The sequence below is a fragment of the Dufourea novaeangliae genome, unplaced genomic scaffold (genome assembly GCF_001272555.1).
Source record: "Dufourea novaeangliae isolate 0120121106 unplaced genomic scaffold, ASM127255v1 scaffold85, whole genome shotgun sequence".
Taxonomy (NCBI): Eukaryota; Metazoa; Arthropoda; class Insecta; order Hymenoptera; family Halictidae; genus Dufourea; species Dufourea novaeangliae.
Window position 1 is genome coordinate 197,149 of NW_015373957.1, and position 22,987 is coordinate 220,135.

The following is a 22,987-nucleotide window of genomic DNA, read 5'->3' on the forward strand; positions in this document are numbered from 1 at the left end:
AACATTTTATATAAGTGTAAGCTTGACTTGATACTTTAAACGCGTTTTTCTCGAAACTATATTTTTCAAATCGGTGATCAATATTTCTCGAAAACTACTGTGTCGATTTACATGAAACCTTTTGCGCCTTATTTCAAATCAGAAAAACTTGTCCTTGAGCGAAGGATTTTTTTTCATTCCATCCTTTTTTTTTAATTAACCAAAAACATGTAATTTGTAGGTGAAAATCGCACTTTTTCAGGAAAATGCCCGCCATTTTGTTCCTAATCAATATTTCGAAAAACCCCACGTTCGAGAACAAGATTGCTTCTTCCATTACATAAATCTTACTGAATTTTTAATTTCAGATGAATCGTTACGAAGTTACAGTCATCATGGCAGACCACTTTTTGTGAAGAGACATCCGGTAGATCGCTCACTATTTATTTACTAATAAATATTTTTAAATAAAAAAATTACCTCATAATCTATAAACTGCAATCTTTGAAACACAAACACACTTTTTGAAAAAGGTCTTATAGTTTTTGAGAAAAAAATTCCCAGAAAACACTCTTTTTTTCGGCCTCCTGACTGAGCATAACCCCTTAAGTAAGAATCGTTTTGTCATAAACTGACAATAATTTATTGCAACTCAAAATCCTTTAGATTATTATTATCACTGTACTCGATTTTTACTTATTTTTTCGCAGTAAACGATCCTTTTTAGATTTGAAATACATTTTAAACTATTTTTCAACATAATCCCCAATCGAGCTTGAAGATCCCTTCATTGAACAACTCTGCCGCTTGTTTTTTGAACCAGTTGATAACAGTTCGGTAGATATCGTCATCGGTCTGCATGTATTCGTAGCTCAAAAATTCCTTAAATTTCTGGAACAGATCATTTATTCGACGTACTGACATCTACCAAACTATTACCGACTGGTTCAAAGAACAGGTGGAGAGTTCATCAACGAGGATATTGTCAAGCTCGTCTCCCAATCATCAAAAATGCTTGGATGTCAACGGGGAATATGTTGAAAAATAGTTTCAGATATATGTTTATTATAAAAACAAGGATTTTAAGTTACAATAAATTTCTATCATTTATACTTTAAACATGACCCTAGTTAAAGGCCTAATAAATAATTTATAAATAAAACCTCCGAACTTTTTGATCAGACCTTGTATACGGTGTGTCCAGTTATAAACAAACCATGCAAACTACTGAAAAACTGTCCACTGTATGAAAAAAATGTGTCAGACAAGAATTGAATGGTTGCAAGATGGACATAATCTGGTCTAATTAATTGTTTTGTAGATGGCCAGGTAGACGTCATATAAAGGTGACATTTCTTTAAAATGAAATCATATAGTTTTAAATACAGTAATCGACCCGTCTCGACATTCCCTACAAAAAAGTATTGACGTATTTATGTGAAGAAGTTATTAGTTCAGGAGACATTTTAATCTCAATATCTGGACCCCAGAGCCAGAGTGTATTAAGTTTACTTTTAAAAGAAATTACATTTTACATGTTGCCTGTATCAAATATTTCACTCTTTTCGATGGTAAATATTATTTCGTTCTAAGTCGTCCAGTTTTTAATATTAGTACATTATAATCGAAAAATGATATTATGTTCATATTTTTAAAACAGTGTAAAGTTCATCGCATAGAGGAATTAATGCAAAGTCCACCATTTCTACAGTCGGTGTCAAAAGTATTCGAACACCCTTTAAAACGGAACAACTTTTTTAAAATTGGTCCAAATAACTTGAGTTCCTTTGTGAAGTTAGAGAAATTAGTTTACTAAATTCTGTGTAAAAAAAATGAACGTTTCAGTATGTATATAACTAACATAAATCTTCGATATGTATTTATTAAATGTTCATTATAGCCTCAGATTAAAAAGTTGTAAAAAACTACCTTTACTGTTTTCTTCGCGATTCCAACCAATTGCAACTTTTTCAATTTTTGACTACACATCATTTAGTAAACTAATGTCTCTAACTTCACAAAACAACTCAAGTCATTTGGACCAATTTTAAAAAAGTTGTTCCGTTTGAAAGATTGTACAAATACTTTTGACACCGACTATACACATAAACACTTGTCTTAAATCCATTCAATAATTCGAAGGCAGCAATTGTTTCTCGATCAATTCTTACCGAACGGTTTCAAAGTTACGAGGTTTTCGCACCTTTGATTTACTCTCCCCTAAACTTTGAAAAGTGTGACTTAATACACTCTGGCTCTGGGGTCCAGATATGTATTGCTAAGTGATTGCGACTTCAGGAAAGGTGCCGAAACGTCTACCTACTAGTACCACTTTGCAATATTGAGATAAAAATATCTTCTAAACAAATGATTTTTCGACATAAACAGGTTAATATTTTTTTGTACAGAATGCCTAGACGGGTCAACTACTATATCCAAAACTATATCATTTCATTAAAAAAACATATCTCACCTTCATATGACCTCTACCTGGTCACCAACAAAAATACTAATTACCCCAGATTACGCCCACCTCGAAACCATTCATTTCTTATCCCACCCAGTAAATAGTTTCCCATTAGTTCGCATGTTTTGTTTACACCCGAACACCCTGTAGAAGTGCCGCGTAAGAAAGGGCTAATTACTTTTCGCACCACCAGGCCCTGCTACAACTGTGTTCCTAGATGATACACACACATACACAGCGAAGGGTGACTGGTGAACGGCGGGTTGTTCCCCAGGCCCGGTCGGGTAAAGCTGGGTCGCGGTGTGCTATCGATCTACCGCCTACCTGGAGAGAACTCTCTGCTACCCCTGGCTCGTACTCGATTGGTTTGCAGGATGAACGTTGAGCCTAGAAGAAGGATAGAGGAGGGGGTGGTTGTAGGCAGAGGCGGCAGGATATAAAAGAAGATAGAAAAAAGGGGGGGGGAAGGAGAAGGTACGTAGCAGAAAAATTGCGCGTATTATATCTACAAGAAGAAAGGGGATGGGGGTTCGGTGTGTGTTACTACATGCTTATGTCGCCCAGGCTATCCTCCTCCACAAAGGTTATACGGAGGGAAAAAAGCACCCCGACAACAATGAACGTTTTCCCCTAGAAAGTCGAGGAAAGTGACGCGCGTTGGCGCGGACAATAGCAAAAAACGAGGCGAAACGAGACGGCAAACTTCGCTGGTGTTGTTGTGCCTTCGTGTATCTCACCGTTGTGGGAGGAGGTAGGGACAGAGGACGTAAGCTTTACATGCACGGTTCTCCCTTCGCGGCTTGGATCGAATTTTGTATTACTGCGTTACACGGTTTACGTTCTGACTGAGTGGAGAGGAAAAGACAAAGGAAGGAAATGAACCGGAATCTGATATGTGGCGACGGTGATTGCGGAGAAGGATTAACCCCAGGATGGCGGATGATGTTAACTCTTCGAGGCGCACGATTTTAAAGAAAATAAAAACCCTAGTTGCACAGAATTTTTTTTAATACAAAAAAAATTATATAAAAATAAAATATTAAACTGTATGTCTGTGAGTAACTTCATCTTTTCAAAGTGGGTTAAAGTATATCCCACCATGCATAAAAAGCTAAGCAAAAGGTGGAACAGTTTTTAACCCTAAAGAGTTAATGGTCGTACCACAGCGGTGCTGGGTCTGTTTGGACCCTTGATACTTTCTACTTTTTTAACAGTATTTTCGAACACCATCGTTTAAGATGTCCTGTATTTTTATATGGCTTAATGCCTTGGGTACATTTGATGACTGAGACTCATCCACTTGTTTTGTCTAAAATGACGAGTCACCACGGCGGTGCTTGGGTCCGTTTGGACCCCTGATACTTTCTACTTTTTTAACAGTATTTTCGAACACCATCGTTTAAGATGTCCTGTATTTTTATATGGCTTAATGACTTGGGTACATTTGATGACTCATTCGCTCGTTGTGCCTAAAATGACGAGTATAACTCGTCGTTCGAGTTGAAACAATATTCAACCTGTACATTCTTGTTCATTTTAGAGTAGCTTGTATTAGTTGCGAAACAAAATTAAATCTATTCTATATGCAACATTTTTTTCTACTAAATCGGTACCCAAAGAATTAATATGAAGAACTATAGCTTAAGGGGTTAGCCCATTTTAGAGCCTAACAATGAAAGCTATTTTTGGCAATTTATCTTTTGCGAAAAGGATGAAGCTAATGGGATTCTACTATTGTACATTTATTGTATGTATTGACGTTTTTCAAACTATGTGTTTCCAACTTTTTGTGTTTCGTTTAAAATAATTAACATTTGAAAATAACTGTTGGTTTTTTTCTTAACGCTTAAATTTACTCATTTATTTTATTTATTATTTATATCTACTTACCTTACAACACAACCAAGATAAACGTCTTTTGTACGTTAAACAATTTGTTTTTTTGTTTGATTAATACGGCGACGCTGGTACTGATCCACTTTTTTCTGTTTTTAATTGAGCATCTAATCGGCGTACAGGATTACTTGAAAGGGGTTTAACATAGAACAAAAATCGTAACATTTTTGTGTTCTATGTGAAATTTACTATAGAAGTACATAGAGATGTTTGAAAATTTGATTTTTTGTGGAAATGCTAAATACTTGAAGAAAAAAGTATCGTTTTAACCGACAAAATATTGTATAAAAATATCCATAGCAAAGAAAGTTATTATCATATCGCAAAATCCTTAAATATTTTAACTAAGACCTACGTCAAACCATTTTCACGTTATCCTGCACACTGATTAGATGCTCACTTAAAAACAGCCAAATGTGGATCAGCCCCAGTGTCATCATTTTTTTTTTCTAAAAAAAAAAAATATTTCTCCTATCTGAAAATTGTACAACTAGTGTCTTTTGACAGATTGCCCATTTACTTCCCTATTTTCGTAAAAAAAATTGCCAAAGAATAGCTTTTATTTTTGAACTCCAATGTGGGCTAATCCCTTGACACTTGTCTGCCACAGTGAAAAAGGCCGTACGTAGTCAGACGCGCTTTATTTCGTTTTTCAAGTCATAAATCGTCGAAAATATAAGCGTTTGGTCAACAGAAGTTGTTGGTCTTGTTGTAAATTATACTGCGATATTAATTTTACAGGACAATTTTGTACTTAAATAATTCAGCCTTTTTGCAATTTACATGTCACCCATATTTGGGTCACATGACAGTCGAAATGTTAATTGATAATTTATTAAAATGTGTGATATTTTATTGGTATGGACCGTCTTAAGCAATTCAGTAATTAATTTTTTTCTTTTTTTTTCAAAAAATATAATAAAATGGGTCGATAAAACTAGGAGGGTGTTTACGCAAGTATCTATTTTTATAGGCTATTTAACAAAAATCTGAGTCACAAAAGAGCTAGCATCAGAAATTGGATTACCCTATCAAAGGTTTATTACAGTCTACTTTACAGGTCGTTTTGTTTCACGAGTGCATAAAAAGGTCGTGCTCGAGACAAAATATAAAATGGTGTCACACTTCATTTTTATAGATCGACTAAGGTCATAGACGCAATGGCTGGCAGATCTCTTGCAAATAATTATTACTGAATAGCTAAGCATAAATACAGGTTTGTCATTTAGAAGATACGACAAAAAAAATACATATACAAATTTATATAAATAAATATTCAATAAAAATTATATAAATAAAATGAATTTTTCATGTGAAAAAATGTAGTACGTAGAATTAAATTATTTCATATGCAGCTTCGTTTCCAATTTAATTTCATTGCGTTTTTACTTATTATAAGCACGAATCACATGCGTATCAGATGAATTTTCACAATCAATTTTCTCGAAAACAGAGCTTCGTACAAAACAATTTTATTTCATATTTTGGATTTATTTTTACACAGAAAATTATTTTTTTAGATGTACGACGAATTTTACCGGACACTACATGTTGTACGGATTTATGATCAATTTAATTGTTGCATCGTCATGAAATATATACGCAAAACATAAAAATATTTCGAACTTTACTCAACAGGTACGCAATAAACCTGTTAGAAAATACTGCTTTATTTAAATAATTTGGAAATAATCACGATAAATTAGAGATATTCGATATGTTAGAGATATTCGACATGCAGCTTATATTAATAAATAAAGCTGAAATTAGAATAAAATAACAAAGTTTTTTATTTATTTCAGCATGTATAGATTTATTTCTTTAAGATTAAGCTAAAGTTAATATTTTAATAAATATATTCGAAATTAAAACCGGCTGATTATTCATAATAAAAATGTTACACAATTTTATTAACTGTATTTAAATTAAATAAAATCGCAGTAGGACAGCCTATTTCGTTTCACGTCTAATTTGCACCACATTAAATATTTTAATAGTCTTACTATTATTTTATTACAAGTGTCCTCAGTTTGGTACTGTGTAATGTTCATCTTAAAAAACTAGAAAACTAATATGGAGAAACGTAACATCACATTAAACAGATTTCCTTGAAACGTTTTTAAACTTTTTCATCAGCATACCGACCGCGAGGAAAGTAGAAGATGCCAAAGTTAAGAAGAAGTTTATAGAGATTGCGATGGAAAGAGGAGACTGAAAAATCTGTTGACTCGAGATGCATCAAACTGAATAAAACACACTTTTGTCAACTTTAAACATCCACTAATAAAAACATTAGAAATACTTCGGTATTTTGTAATTCGAGAATACGAATAAATCATGTTGATAAAAACATTTAAACTGTGTATTGAATGGAAAGAGAACACTTAAAACAGTCCATGTAAGAGAAGAAAAGAGTAAAATTGATAAGGGACTTTGATTTTCATATTATAAGAGCTGAACAAATGTAGAAAAATAATAAATGTACCTTATGAAAATACAAAATTAAATCTACACTGTAATAAATGGAAACTCGTATTTATTAAATTATTATTCAATAACAGAAATATGTAAGCTGTCAAGTCGTCTGAAACACCCTGTATATGTATAAAAGATTTGCAACAAAACAGAATATAAGAAATAGAGCAATACTACCCAAGTCTGGGTAAAATATAATAAAATAATATAATTTCATACAGAAGTAATTTTTACTGAACATATTGTTTGAAAATGAATTAAAAAGTATATTTGAAATTATTCATTTTGCTGTAACTAATAATTGAGAATTGGCACAAGCTGAACTAGATAATTATTCATTTTTACTAAAATGTTATTGAAAATGGAATATATACTATTTCAATGTTCAACTTCGTAGAAAATTTAGTTAAACCATGTAAATATTGGAGATTACCTCATTATAGTATTTAATGTAGGTACTATTTAAAACTGGTTTCTACAATAATATAATGGGTATTATAGTATTGGGGACATTTTAAATTCCAATTAAAAAATCGGTAGCTTTTCTTATTTATTTCGTTAGAATATGTTTGATCAAATTGAAGTTAGCTTACCTATTCTTGTAAAAACTAATTCTGTTACAGTCATGTTGTACAGAAAATAATTATTATAAATACACCTTCTACTCGTCACTTTAAATATGTATATTCCAAAAAATTAATTTTGTACAGCTGAACAAGACCAAAACTTTATAATAAGTTCTTTGCGTGAATCAATTTTGGGAGAATAAAATTTGAAAAATCATCGTCTACGTTCGAATGCACCAGACAAGATGTCTGACTATTACTCGTTAATTCTACTGGCAGTAAACATCTACGATTGCATAATGTGCAATTCATTTCCTGACGATCTTACTTATTAAAGTTTTCTAATTATAAGTTTACATGAAAATATTGTAAAAAACACATAATTCTACACATCTCTTAAAAACATAAATGTTGATACAAGTAGCAAGAACTAGCTATGGTCAGACAAACGGAATAAAGATTACATCTAAGTGTACACATGACAAACAAAATTTCATTCCAAAAAAAATTGAGTCTTAAAAAGTCGGAAATTGATATATAAGGCAATAATTGGTGTTGCGAACAGTAATACAAAAATATTTCTAGAAAAAGAAACGGTATTTAATACCGTATTCAGCAGTTCTCAGTTTCTAGCGTTGAAAACATTTCAGAAATAGTAACTCGTTAATTAGTGCAACGAACAGTGAACAAAATATGTAAATTGCAGAATTTCTTCATGCGAAAAATATTAAAAAGTAAATTAATTTCACTGTAATTAAAATTTTTAGTAATATATAGACTCGTCGGTATATTAACACGTTAAACGTCACGTCAAAAAAAAAAGAACGAAAATGGTAGGTACAATTAAGAAAACAGTAGAAATGTAGTCATATTTTTAGTAACCTCAAGAACTGGCCACACCAAAATCACCAACGACTACGTCCTCAATAAAACAGACCCACCTTACTGTACGAGGCGTTTGAAAATTAATTCCAAGAGAACAAATAATTTCCAAGAGAACGGTTGAGTTGCGACCTTTAGTTCTTTTCAGACTTTTTACCCTCATGATGAGTAGAATAGGATGCAATAATAAAAAAGAAAAATACGAGGCGTTTGAAAATTATATGTCATATAATTTTCTAAGAGAACGGTTGAGTTGCGACGTTTAGTTCTTTTCAGACTTTTTACCCTCATAATGAGTAGAATACGATGCAATAATAATAAAAAAATGAAAAATACTTTTCAGTGATTTTCTTTTGCAAAACTTCACCGATCCAGAGGTGTAGAATAACGCTATGATAACTATGACCTATAATTTTCAAACACCCTGTACATTTTACGGAAACCAACCACTGACTATCAGCCACATACTATACGAATGCAAACAGTACAGTCAACAAAGAGAATAAACTACGTAAAACCAGACACAGCTAGTGATCGAACTGATACCGTATCAATCCTATCGATTCCAGCCCGCAAATTATAATACCGTATTGAATAGTATCAAAGCTGTAGATATTAAATATAATCGATACAAGTTTGATACTTCTACGAAAGTATCGATACTTGTGTGTACTTCTACGAGACTATCGATACTTAATGATCGGTACTTCCAAGTACTTGGTATCAATTATCGATACTGATACCTCTTGAAGTGATACTAATTAAATACAAGTACATATCGAAAGTTCGTTTGACACTTCACGAAAGTATCGATACTCATTTGATACCTATTGAAATTATTGATATCCATTTGATACTTTACGAAATTGTTAATTGTCAATATTCATTTGATATTTCACCAAAACATTGACGTCTGTCTAATATAATCTCGTTTATATATTATAATTTACTATTATAATATATATATATACAGGGTGTCGCAAAAAAATGTATACACTGTTTAACAGGTCATAACTTTCTGATTTTTCTTTCTTTTCAGGGTGTAATTAATTGGAAATAATGAGTCGACCAAGATCAACTATTGAAAAAAGACAATTTATTTTAAAATGCTATTGGAAGTATGAAAATGTAGCAGAAGTACAAAGACAATATCGCAGGGAGTTTCAGGCAGATCCACTTTTTCTTGTGCGGATACCTTAAAGATAAAGTCTACGCCAGAAAACCGACGACACTGGAAGAATTAAAAACCGCAATTGAGCAAGAATGCGCCACAACACCTAATGAAATGTTTGTTGAAATTTGTGAATCAATAGCCCACCGTCATCAGCTGTGTATTGACCAGAACGGTAATAATTTTGAACATCTGCGGTAGGAGGAAAGGTTATACATTTTATGTAGATTCTTTTGTAATTTAAATATTAATTAGATGTGAATAAAAACTGAAGTTATAATCATTCAAACTGTGTATACATTTTTTTGGGACACCCTGTATATATATTATTATTAATTAAACATTTCACAGCACTAACATCCAAGGACCACATAGAAAGCACAATCAGGTCCCTCAAAGGCTCTGATCTATTCCACAAAATCTAACTTAATCTAACACAGTACCAACTTCGTCGTTAATGACCGAGAAGTCGATGTGACTGAAAGAAAGGAAAAAAAAACAAACAAGAAAAAACGCCTGTTGTTCGAATTCATTTGTCCGATGGGTACTGTATTCCAAGCTGGACGTTTCACAAGACCGCGGGTATTGGACGATGAAGCGGAGCGTGTACGGAATTCTTTCTGTAACAGGGCTGAACAAGTGCATTCGAAGTAATTGAAGCGATATTTCACCCCGTACAACTAGATGCCGGGTAACATATGCAGATCTAAGGCGAACAAGAGGGACGGCTATTGTGATCTTGATGTATACGAGTTGCGCCCCTCTTTTATGCGTGTTCCAGTGGCTCAGAATGCTAAGGGAGTGGAGAAAAAGAGGTAATGCTGGGGCGTTTTATTATGAATATAGTCAGCAGTTCTCTTTGTGTCGTGGAAATTTTCATCGATTTTTGAGTGCACGGTTGATAGCGACCTTGCAACTTTGCTGGAACAAGTGATGCCATGCGTGTTAATTTGATTCTTTGTAACGCGCACTGAACCTTTATTACCTCGTGAAACTGGTAATGTGTTAAATAAAATTCTACTGTGTTCAATAACTAAATTGAATCTAGTATTAGCTTGAACTTTAACGTTCAAAAGTTTGAAAATTTTAGATAAGGTTGATGGCAGCTTTTTAACACGTTGAATGCCGTGGGGGTCAACGGTGACCCCCACTGTAGGAAGTATACTTTTTGATATTATTAATATTGGATCATAAATAGGTAAACTTCTACAAACTAAATGCCAAAAGTATGATAAGATAGTTGACTTCGATAATTTTATGTAACATTTTATTCTTCTACACTCTGTGTAACGAAAGTTTCACTTCGATGCTGTGGCTGAAATGTACGAAAATCCTGTGGCATTCAACGTGTTAACCCCAGTGCACTGTTCAGAAAAATATTGCATTATTATTTAACAGAATTATACAGACATATTTGCCTTTCGCTGGAATATACGGGGTGTCGAATTTAATGTGGGTATACATATATATATTATGATAAACAAACATTTTTCTCAAGGTCATATATACTTATAGTTGAGTAATAGTTGAGATCAAGACCAATCTAACGAGCTATAATAATGTGACCTTCATGTGACCTTGAGTACGAAAAATCCACAAATGTATGAGCGTAAATTTAAATAGTACAATAACTACGATGGAGGGACTGGTGCAAAAATGTATAGAAGTTGGTGGACATTACTTTGAACATTTATTAAAATAAATTTTCTGCAAATCAATAACAAGTTAGATACTAAAGATGTTCACGTTAGGTGGGACACCCTGTATGTAAGCTATTGGTGTTATAAACAGAAACAAACTTTAAACAATTCCATTGTACAGTTTTATAGATTATAAGAAGCCATTAAATTTTTATTATAATAATTTTTGTTATATCCACTATAGTTTCCTAGATGTACAGAAAAATAGGAAATCACATATTAATTTTTAAGGCGCGTTTTCAATCTAAAGAATCAAAAAGTACTAAAAAAAGAAAAATTGTCTGATACTTCTATTGAAGCCACCCAGAAATCTATAAAGTTCCAAAATGATTGGAATTTTGGGGTTACCATGGGACCTTCCTAGACAAATCGGTTCAAGTTCAGTTACTGGAAGCAATTAGTCCCTTAGTTTCATCACTGGGTGGCCTGTTGAATTTTAGGATAGCAACCTAACGCAAATACCCGAACCAGGACGAAAAAATTGCGTCGAGATCCAAAATGCCACTTTTGTGAATTAAAATCATTAACGTCTACATGATCCGACGAACTAATAGATTTTGCTACGAAGACTGTTCATTATCTGAAGGTAGTACGATATAATAGAGGCTTAATGCTAATCACCATCCTCTCATTTCTGCTCTATTGCTCACATTTATAAGGACAGACCACGTTGATAACTCGCTTGCTCATCGAATTCTGTCCATAATTTATGTACGAGGGGTCATCGTCTCTAACTGGTGCTCAAGTTCCAGTTAGTGACCAGTGGCAGTAGAACGTGGGGGACAATGACACGCGTTTATTTATTAAAAACATTTGAAGCTAGAGCACACCTCGGTTGAGGGAACCCCAAGAAATCAATATCCTTCTACGTCTCCGCGATGTGTCTGCACGTAGTGAAGTTATGACGTACTTGCTTCCAAGGTAACTAAGCACCTATAAATTAGATCGTTGAGAGCGATTAATCGAAAAATTGCACTGGTTGACCTACCCGCTGGCTACAGGCATTCGCACAAAAATCGGAACGGAACATGTAATACCGACATTAAGATTTCTGGCACAATGTAACACTATATCCTTAATGTCTTTTATCGAGGTACAGTAAGGCCTCGTGTATGCGAACCAATGAAGGGGAACATCGATATTCGGATAACAGAACCAATTGTTTGATACTAAACTTCATTTATTTAAACAGAGATCAAGAAAATTGAAATAATTATGGATCCCGTGTTCTTTTGGCTGTTAAATTACAGAAATTTTGCAACATAAGTAACTGCATGGCATTTCATTGAACAGGTGAAAATATAAATTGAATGTGAGCAATATATGTTTGCAACTGGAGAAGGCATCTGCTGACTGCAGGCATACTGTTTGGATACCAGAACGTTCGAATAGTAGAGCGTTCGGATAACAGAACGTACAAATCCAGAGTGTTTGAGTAGTAGAATGTTCGAATATTGGGGCGTTCGAATAGTGGAACGTTCGGATAGTGGAACGTTCGGATAGTGGAACGTTCGGATAATGGAACGTTCGGATAGTGGAAGATTCGGATAGTGGAAGATTTGGATAGTGGAACGTTCGGATAGTGGAACGTTCGGATAATGGAACGTTCGGATAGTGGAAGATTCGGATAGTGGAACGTTCGGATAGTGGATCGTTCGGATAGTGGATCGTTCGGATAGTGGATCGTTCGGATAGTGGAACGTTCGGATAGTGGCACGTTCGGATAGTGGAAGATTCGGATAGTGGATCGTATGTATAGTGGATCGTTCGGATAGTGGAACGTTAGGGTAGTGGAATGTGTATTAAGTTACTCGTATAACTGGTGTCCAGATGCAAGACTTTTACTGTACTTTTATATGTTTGAACGTCCAAAAGATACTACCATTACTGTAAATGATATTTACTTAAAATTAAAATTAAATTATTAGTTGACATAATTTTGTAGAATGAAACGACAGTCAGTAAAGAACCACTGATTAACGGAACGATCGATTACCAGATGATCGATTAACAGGAAATTCGGTCATCAGAGTGTCGATCAACGGAACGTTCAGATATCCGAGCAGTACTATCTGATAAGTAGAGGAAGAGAAACTTTATTACACTTAGATAGTTACATCATTTTGATAAGGAAATCAGAGTTTAATCGGAAAGAAAATAAGAACGATGAAATTGATAGGACACAGTTTTATGCAAAATGTCAGGTTTTTAGAAATTTATGAGGATAAAGTTCACGGGGTAACTGACGATGAAATTGCTGAAAAAGGTGATGAATATTGTAATGAAAAGAATGGAAGAAAGCAGTGGAAGAACAAAAGACTCACAAAATTGTAAGTTTATTTTTAGACGTTCTGAGGTATCCACTGCCTTGACATTTTCTCTATACATTTACGGTCGTATTAACCATCTTTTTTTTTTGTATCGACATTAATAATAATATTCACGTTCAGATGAATTCATAATTGACTGTACATTTGATCTATTTTAGGTGGTTCATTAGTCACTCAATTGTCTTTATGTTCTTTAAATGACAGATTCTACTTCAACATTGTATAAAATCCAAATAGAAAGTACACACAACGTAATAATATAATAAGTAATATTTATTAAAAAGAAAAGAAAATATTAGAAAATAAACACTTATTGTCAGTGGACAGCTTAGAAAGATGTGCATTCAATAATGAAGACTATTTAGAGAAAGCTGTTAAATTTCTTTAAAGGATTCTGTTTTTATTTAACTTAAATATTAATAAAATATTTCAAAATAAATTAACTGCTTTTATGTAAAAACACGATTATCCTAATACCGTGTGCCATGATTATCTAGGTTGTGTAATTAAGGCTCATCTACTGTAGACAACTTAAGGACATATACAACTTGTTAACAAATTTGGATAAAGTAAAAAAAAGTAAGTTGTTTTATTTTTGACTTTAGAGTTTCAGTAGATTAAAAATTACATAATAATTAGAATTTCGTTAATACTTTAGTTTTATTTCTGTCTTTTTGCAGTTTAATAATAACTGACTCTACACTTTCCCACCTTCCATACATATTCTAAGTATTATTATGAGTCCTTGAAAGCATTAATGGTGTGAGTCAACTTTTATTGAATTTTACTTACCGGCATAGGAAGATAGCCCTAACTTCTATTCTGGACATAGTATATCTAGCTTCACTAATCACTCAACAGAGGGTATCGAGTATGTCATCACAATCTGCGATGATAGTAATCTATATCAATATAATTAACCATAGAGGAGTGTCGTGCAGTACCGACAGGAGTACAATATCGTCCGAAGCTGGTTCTTCCTTCCACCTTTAATTGTCTGAATTTTACATATACAAATAGATGAATATTGCAGTTCTATGTAATATACCCTGGGGCCGTACTTTTTACTTCAATTATACCAACGTTCTGAAATATTGAACTCATACATTGATATTCAGCACGTAAAAAGTTATTTTTCGGAGCTGACTTCTTGTTTCTCGAGTAAGGGTCATTCCACACGAAATCGGACAGTTTTTGGAACACCATTTCGGATTTTGTTCAAATTTGGATATGTTGTAGTCTTTAGCGATATATAAACGTATCTCGAAGGATTTTTGAAAATTTTTTAAATTGTTGATTTATAGTTTTTTGAAATTTAGGGTTAACCTTTTTTCAATAAATCATAACTATTAAACTAACTGATCAAAATGAGCTTTGCGAGTACTTACAGTGAAGACATAAGTCTACCAAATAAAAATTATTTGTGTTAAAAAAAGATATTTTTTAACCATTTATTTTGCAATTGTTTTAAGTGAATGCCCTGTTTTTATACCAGGGAACTATTTGAAATTTTGAAAAAAATATGAGGAAATAGCCCTATCTGTCCTCTTTATGGACTTATCTTCGAAAATATGGACACTTTAAAATTGGCCGTATGAAAATCAATTGAAGTGAACAATTGCAAAATAAATGGTAACACATTTTTTTACATTTAAACAATTTTTCTTGCAAATACTCAATACTTATTATTGAATTTCACAAAAGTAATTTCTCCCTTTTATTAAGTTCCATTTATGTTACAAACTCGTTTTGTTAATTTTAATTTTCACCAACTCTCACCTCAGAAATAAAAAGAAGACTTAATGTCGTCGGTACTGAACGAATCTCCCCTATACAGTCAGTATACGCAGTATAATCATCGTACTCAATTATGATGTCATCATACACATAAAATTCATATTCAGTATAACAAGTATATCCAGATATATCCATATGAGTAGAGTAAATCAGGAGAGATTGTACCTTCTTTTAAGACTTCCTCTAAACCTCTAAATATCTCAGAAGCATATTTATTGATTTAAGCTACTAATGCTTTCACGAGTTCATATATTACAATATTCCTGAGCTGATGGGGATATCTTCATACATAGGAAATGCATTATACTAACCCTATTTTATAAGATCCTCTAAAAAGTTGGCAAAAAAACATGGAGGTAGCAGTAGAATATATTTCCATTTTATGTTCATAGTTGTTTTTCATTTCAAAAAATTGTTAAATAAATATACACATGTGGGTAAAGGAAATTAAAATTTAGAACGGTTTTTGTTACATTTTTTGAAAATACATATTTTCGAAAGTACGTCTGCAGGAAAATCTGTCCGAATTCCTAAAATTAATGAAGTTGCTGATGTTTTAAAAAATTGCATTTTTACAAAAATTACCTTTTTTCTTGACTTTTATAATCGGCGAAACGTGAAAAAAAATCGAGAAATTGATATTCAAACTTCAAAGTACAGCCATTATTTAAATTTTCCATTTAAAAAAATGGGTAGTCTGATGCTTTCCAGGAAAAAACCAGGGCATTATACGGACTATTTACAGACCACATCATGTTGTCAGGTAAAATTCATGTGTATTCACTTTAACTTGTGTCATCAAAAAATCAATTGTGTTTACTAATAAAAAAAAATCATTTTGGTTTTTTCGTTCCAAACAAGTAAAATGGCCGGAATCGTGTTAGCCAGGACACATTTTTTAAGGGATTATACTAAATGATCCATAATTCATCGAATTTTTATTTTCACTTAACAAAGAGAGTGAATATTTGTAAAACGTCAATAAATGAGTGTAGTAAACCGATACCAGAAGACCTTCTGGTTTCTTTGTAAAAAAAAAAGTCCCTAAGAAAACCTTTAAAAATGACAGTGCTGGCTAGAACACTCCCTTAACCCTCGGAAGATGGATTAGGGTCATTTTCTGACCCATACCAAAATATATAAATATTTTATCAAAATGTTTAGACTGCATTTCGACATAGACTCTTATGGTCTGGATCTCAAGTGACCCACGTTCGTCATCCGAGGGTTAATGGGAAAGATAATAGGGAGATGTCGTAAATCTTGGATTTTCTGAATAGCAACGGCAGAATTTACATAGTTTCTAACGGTCCGTGGACACCATTGTGAGAATTCCGAAGCTGGAGGAAATTCCGCTGAATTCCTGAATTCTGTCCAAGAGGGGAGACGAGAAAACACTGTCATATTCCCATTCCGTAGGAAACATGCTGAAGTCAAACCGGAAGGTTGGTACGAGGTTTCAAAAGATAGTCGTTTCTCAAATAGTGTGAAATAATTCGTCGTAATATACAGGGTGTCTGGTTATAAACAGAACATGCAAAGTGGTGGAAAACTATCCACTGTATGAAAAAATGGTTCAGAGAAGAACTGAATGGTTTCGAGAGGGCCATAATCTAGGGTAATTAGTTTTTTTGTAGATGGCCAGGTAAAGGTCAGATGAAGGTGACGAATGTTTTTTTTAATAGAATCGTATTGTTTTAAATACAGTAAACGATCCGTCTTGGCATTACTTACAAAAAAGTATTAACCTATTTATGTCGAAAAATCATTAGTTTAAAAGATATTTTAATCTCAATATGTATTGCAAAGTGATGTGTGTACTTATTTGTATTACTTTGAAATATTCAGACTCAAATGTCTTCTAAACTAATGATGTTTTGACCTAAATAGGTTAATAACTTTTTGTAAGAAATACCGAGACGGATCGATTACTGTGTTTAAAACTATACGATTCCATTTAAAAAATCAAATTAGACGAGATTATGCCCCCCTCCCCTGAAACCATTCACTTCTTGTCTATATCGTTTTTTCATTCAATGGACAGTTTTCCAATAATTTGTATGTTTTGTTTATAACCAGACACCTTGCACACTCTATTCAGTATTTAAATTCGATATTCACAATTTACAATCAAAACGTTGAATTCATTGCTTACCTTATTGGGTTTGTTGGAAGCATACTGCAAGCACCGAATCACATGCCTGAAACGAAAAAGAATCATAATTAAAAGTTAGAAATTACAGAAACGGAAAATATAAATTTCATCAAAAAATTTTTATAGTGCATATTGCAATTAAAATTGTCGATAACTAATTGTATCGATAAAGTAGCTTAGGTTCAATATTACTGAGTATAATAGTTGTGTGTAGTTTTACTTGAAATGTACGTTTGTGTAGTAAAATAAGTATAGCCATGAAAAAAAGTAACTGACTTTGAAGTTTGTAGCAAGCCACCGCCTACAACAAAAATATTACATTCATGCCAGGTTTTTTTGAAAAGGCATGAAAACCTTTAAAAAAATAACAGAAACATATACATATACTCGCAATGAATCATTATAGAAATATGCAGAAACTGCAGAACAAGAATTTAATTCAGCAATTATAATGCAATGCATCCTGCAATTAATGTAAATTATTCTCTCTCATAGAATCACATTCTGCCCGATTTTGTACTCCCAGACCAGAAACATTCTATATTTGTACTGGAAATAAGTAGAAACGGAATGTAATGGTCAGACGCATTAGATAAGTCCTTTTCCATTGCACGCGTGGTCAGCAGATTTTCAAATTCGATTATCTCGAAAACGAAGCCTCGGATGGAAAAATTTTATTCTACACATTTAATTTATTTTTGCATAACTAATCACCTGCAATATTCTTAAATCATTTTCATCCTATATTTTTCTTGGCAATAGTACCTTTTGCTTGGCAATAAACACGTAAAATATTCGAAAAAGATATACAACAACTAAGATAATATAGCCGTTTCATATAGTTAGAGATAAACACTACATTTGTCAAAAAAATATTGAATTACTCGTTGGTGTACTTTTCTTAATATCGAAATATGTAATTGTTTCACTACTCCGAAGAATCAACTACAACACAGAATTGTCCCTTGACCTGTTAACTGTTTCTGACGAATATACTCGTCATAAATAAATGATAGATTTTTGTGTTTTTGACGATTATACTCGTCATAAATAAATGGCAGTTTTTTTCGCATGACAAGTATACTCGTAATAAAGAAACGACAACTGTGTGTTTTTAACGAGCATAATCGTCATAAAGAAATCACAAAATGTTGTGGTTTTTAATGAGTATACTTGTCACACGAAAAACTACCAATTCTCCATAACGAGTATACGCGTCAAAGACAGATAGCAGGTTAAAAAAATGTTTTTGATCTTTGAAAGAAAAAAAGATATCAAGTTCTATAAATATATCGCGGATACAAAACGACTAATTTTACGTGGAAGAAATATTTCAAGTGCCAATTACAATTCTGGTAACATTATAATTAAGAAGTATGTTGTATTTACTATACACCAAAAATTATTTTTGAAATTTCCATACTTATTATTACATAATATAATCTATATTTATTACTACTTTATTTTTCGGCCTAACAACTTTGAAAATGGAACATGGTTAAATTTTCTGTACTCATTGATTATTCTGAGCGAAGATCACCTGTAAAAGTTTAACGTTACAAATAAAAAAAATTTAACAAACGGTGTGAGTAAATATTTTTTTCGTATATTTGCTAGTCTCTGTGTGTTTCTAAAGTAATCATACTCGAGTTAAAACGATACCTCGACGAGAACAGCTTACATGTAATTGAACGACAGCATTTACGAAAAGACTGACAAATCTCGGCCGTTACACCGCAAGAGGTAAACTCGTAAGAGTAGTCGGTTTCACACTAGGCGGCTTCAAAGTGGTGGTTTTTGCCAGCTCGACAATCACGATCATCCTTAGACTACGAGCAATGTTCTTGTTTCGCTTACTGTCATGTTTTTTCGTACGCTTCTCGCATAATGCAACAGCCACTAATGCGAAACCGCTATAAACGTTTATTTTTCACGTGTTTCTCGAGCTTCCCCATTTATCATACATGGCCATTTTACCAGAGAAGATTTATCGTTTTTCGTAAAACAATATTCGAAATGAAAGATTTTGACATTTAGCAGTTGATAACTAAATTCGTGTCAAGTTTGAATAGTAATGATATTTTTATGAAAATTTGTCTATTTTCGTTACTTAAATAACAAATTGTAAGAAATTTATAAGTCAATCTGAAATATTTATAAGCATGCGCACTGAAAGATTTGCATGTAATACTTTATGAAAGAAACAATTAGATATACAGTAGAGTCGCGATAACTGCTCGCCGGATAAATGCCCGTTAGTAATGTCTCATTCGCTATAATTTTAATGTAAATAGGCTTTACCGCCTTCTATAGCTAATACTTGGTCGGACAACGTCCTACTGGCTCCCGATAATTACCCGTTTCTAGAACTGCCCACATCTAGAGACTCAAACGCGGGTAAATATCGCGAATTACTATGCAGGATGAGCCAAGACGGGTGATACAATGGGGCATGTTATTATACGTGTAATAGTAAATCGAAAATCTAGAGTAAAATTTTTTCGTACAATGTTTCGTTTTTGAGATAATCCAATTTGAAAGTGTGCTGGATATGCGTACAATTGAACATGACTTATCTAACGCGTCTGTTGATTACATTCCTTTTCTACTTACTGTTACAACGAATACATACATACATAATTAGTTTGATAGAAAAAAGTGTCACATCTAAGAAAAATAAAATTGTTGGGAAATCGGTTTTAAATCTTTTTAATAGAAAATTATTAATTACTCAACCATTTAGTCATAAGATAAATATTTTCTTTTACAATTTCGTGTAACTAGCTTTCTGAAAACATACGTTTCTCTGAAAGCTGTCTTACTTTATGTAATTTCATTCGATACTTCAAACGAAATTTTTTCCCAGGCTTTGAATCATTCATAATTCTGCTTCCTGATGCATAAATTTCACATCACTAGCGACCATTCATCAAACGTGGCAACGTAGTTCCTTATATTTTTTGTACTGGTTCTACGATGCAATATTAAAAATAATAAAATAAAATGTAAACATCAAATAAATGAAATACTCAAGGGTTTTAGCCACCGAAATAAGACCTTTTCTGTTAAGAAGCTGAAAACGAGTATGTCTCATTTGATCAGAACGTTTGAAAAGGTTTCTCAATGAAAAGTTAATTCTTGTCTTAATTGTCTAACTACCCCTCATGATTTTCCTTCTACTGTGTCAAATAAATTATTTAAACCACTAACAAAAAATTCTGTGTCGGATTTTAAAGAAACATTCTCACAACTAGACTGCGAATATTTATGCAAGTATAGCAAAGTCGCTTTAACTGCGCGCAAAAGCCTCTACGTTAACTGTTCAAGCGTCATCACCACCATTATGGAGATCCCTCTGGAACCAGTCAAGCGTATATATTTTTACGCTAACGACTTTCCCTTTACAAGCCAACAGCTGAACGTTGGGAGCCCAAAAAAGATTAAACGCAGGCGTGTCGGTAAGACAACACTAATACAACATTCGATTGTCTCGACTCTTAGCTTATCTCTCTTTCCCATTCGTTGTCCTTTTCTGTGACCATCGCTGTTGGTGTTATGTTATTTATAATATAACTGTGAAATTTACGAGGGGTTGAAATGGTGACCGTCCACGCTAACTGCGCGCATGCAGTCCCGAGTTTCGCGCACTTAACGCGACTTTAGTATATAGAACTTTATGAATTAATTTTTCGAAACTGAACGCAAAAAAAATTGATTTACCTTGTTAAGGGTTCTAGTAGGTTCGAAATAAAAAGAACATCTGAACAAACTGTCTTTTGAACGAATTTCAGACGATCGAATATGCCACGAATGCATAAAATTATGTACTCTACCTATTTCTCTTCAAGTATGCAAGCTTCTTTCGTAAACCTTTCCTCGTTGAAATGAATAACAATTTGAAAGTAATGCTAAGTGTGACAAATAGGGCGGATATTTCAGCATTTCGTACTTGCAGTTCCTCTTAGGTTGCTGAATGTGCGCGAGAATGAGCACTGTCACGAAGAGGAACAACGGCTTTCCTCTTCGCCAGTATTGGACACTTTACCTTGATAGCTTCATTCAATTTTTCCAACTGTGCACAGTACTTTTCCGCAGGAGTAGTTTCTCCGAAACAGAGACGTCGAATAGTGAATGGACCTATTTTTTTCGTGAATTCGTGATTTGTAGATCGTTCATAGAGTGACTCACAGATTCGTTCAAATAGTTTGGAAAGAGCAAGTGTACACAAATTTTCATAAGGTTCTTATTTATTCATTTGTGTGATTTTCAATTCTATAATTCTTTTATAATAAATTCTCAATAGATTAGAACGATGTTAGAAAATTATTATAAATATAAATGAAGCAATACAGATCCATGACTTCCATAAATCCAATTGAATGGTAGGTCAAAATTTACAATTTGGTGTGTAATTTAGTTAAACAAAAATACAACATTTATGGTTATACATAATGCTTTGTAACTAGTGGTATGAGCGAGAAAGTGGTGATGCTACATTAAAAAATAAATTGAAAATATATAGAATATAATTTATGTATTTTGCATCAGATTCAAGATAACGGTTTAAATTTGAACTCAGTACGTTTTCCTTACCTTCACTCAAGAAACGTGATAATTTATTGGTTGTATTGATAAGTAACTATTCCTTTTAATTATGAAGCGATATACAGAAATGTCTTTATAAATGTGAATGCCTCGGGTCCGCGGAGTCACACTTACGATGAGCGTGGACAGTTGTCAGCACCTCGTCAATCAGTTTTTTGCTCGAAGCTCGAACCTCGGCAACTGGCCTTTGTAGTGTTCCGATATAGAAAAGGACAAGCGAGTGAAAAACAGAAAGAGAAAGCATCTCTTTCCACTCGATCCGACTGCGTGAGCCCGCCTGCGACGCTCCCACCGACCAATGGTTACATTGTAAACGTTGCGGTTCGCGTTATCTTACTCGGTCTCGATGTGTCTCGTTCGTTCTCTTCGTCACACAGTCTGATTGTGTGTGTGTACCGTTTCGGCCAATAATAAAAATACGTGCGACTGGAGGTGATACAGCCACCGTTGTAACGTCGACAGCTCTCTAAGCATTCGCTGAAACTTAATCGCTTCGACGAAGCGTCGTACATATACATATACATTTCCCCGCTCTGTCCGTCGAGTCTGTTGTGCCAGTCGATGAGAAGAAAGAGACTTTTTTCGACGGGTCGACGCGGCGGCTGAACGAGGGGAGATCAAGAAAAGATTACATTCACGGGTATCGGTGATACAACGCTAATGCAACGATGAAACTTTTTTATTTTTGATTCGTTGTTAGTGAAACTTTTACTAGTATATTGGTGAGATTTTTCTGATTAAAATGATACCAAATACGACATAATTTGGATCGTATTTACTCATGTAGAAAGTGTTAATAGTTCATATTCGTTCGTTATCGCTTCTGATAAATCATAAGTAAATATGGTCCAAATTATATCGTGTTTGGTGTCAGATTAATCAGAAAAATCCCACGAATATGTTTGCAACAATTTCGTTAACAAAGAACCGAAATCAAAAGGTTTCATCATTGCATTTGTATTTC

At 33.4% G+C, this 22,987-nt stretch overlaps 2 protein-coding genes across 2 annotated transcripts in view; both read right to left on the reverse strand.

Annotated features, from left to right (window-relative positions):
- Positions 1-17,461, reverse strand: part of LOC107186343 (neuronal calcium sensor 2) — a 176,695-nt gene extending 159,234 nt beyond the window's left edge. The window contains exon 1 of the mRNA XM_015574188.1: positions 17,419-17,461. The gene's annotated coding sequence lies outside the window, so the exon portion shown is untranslated. The remainder of the gene's footprint in view (positions 1-17,418) is intronic.
- The window catches only part of LOC107186342 (neurocalcin homolog), a 256,746-nt gene that overhangs the window by 180,945 nt on the left and 52,814 nt on the right, over positions 1-22,987 (reverse strand). The gene's annotated exons all lie outside the window — the stretch shown is intronic.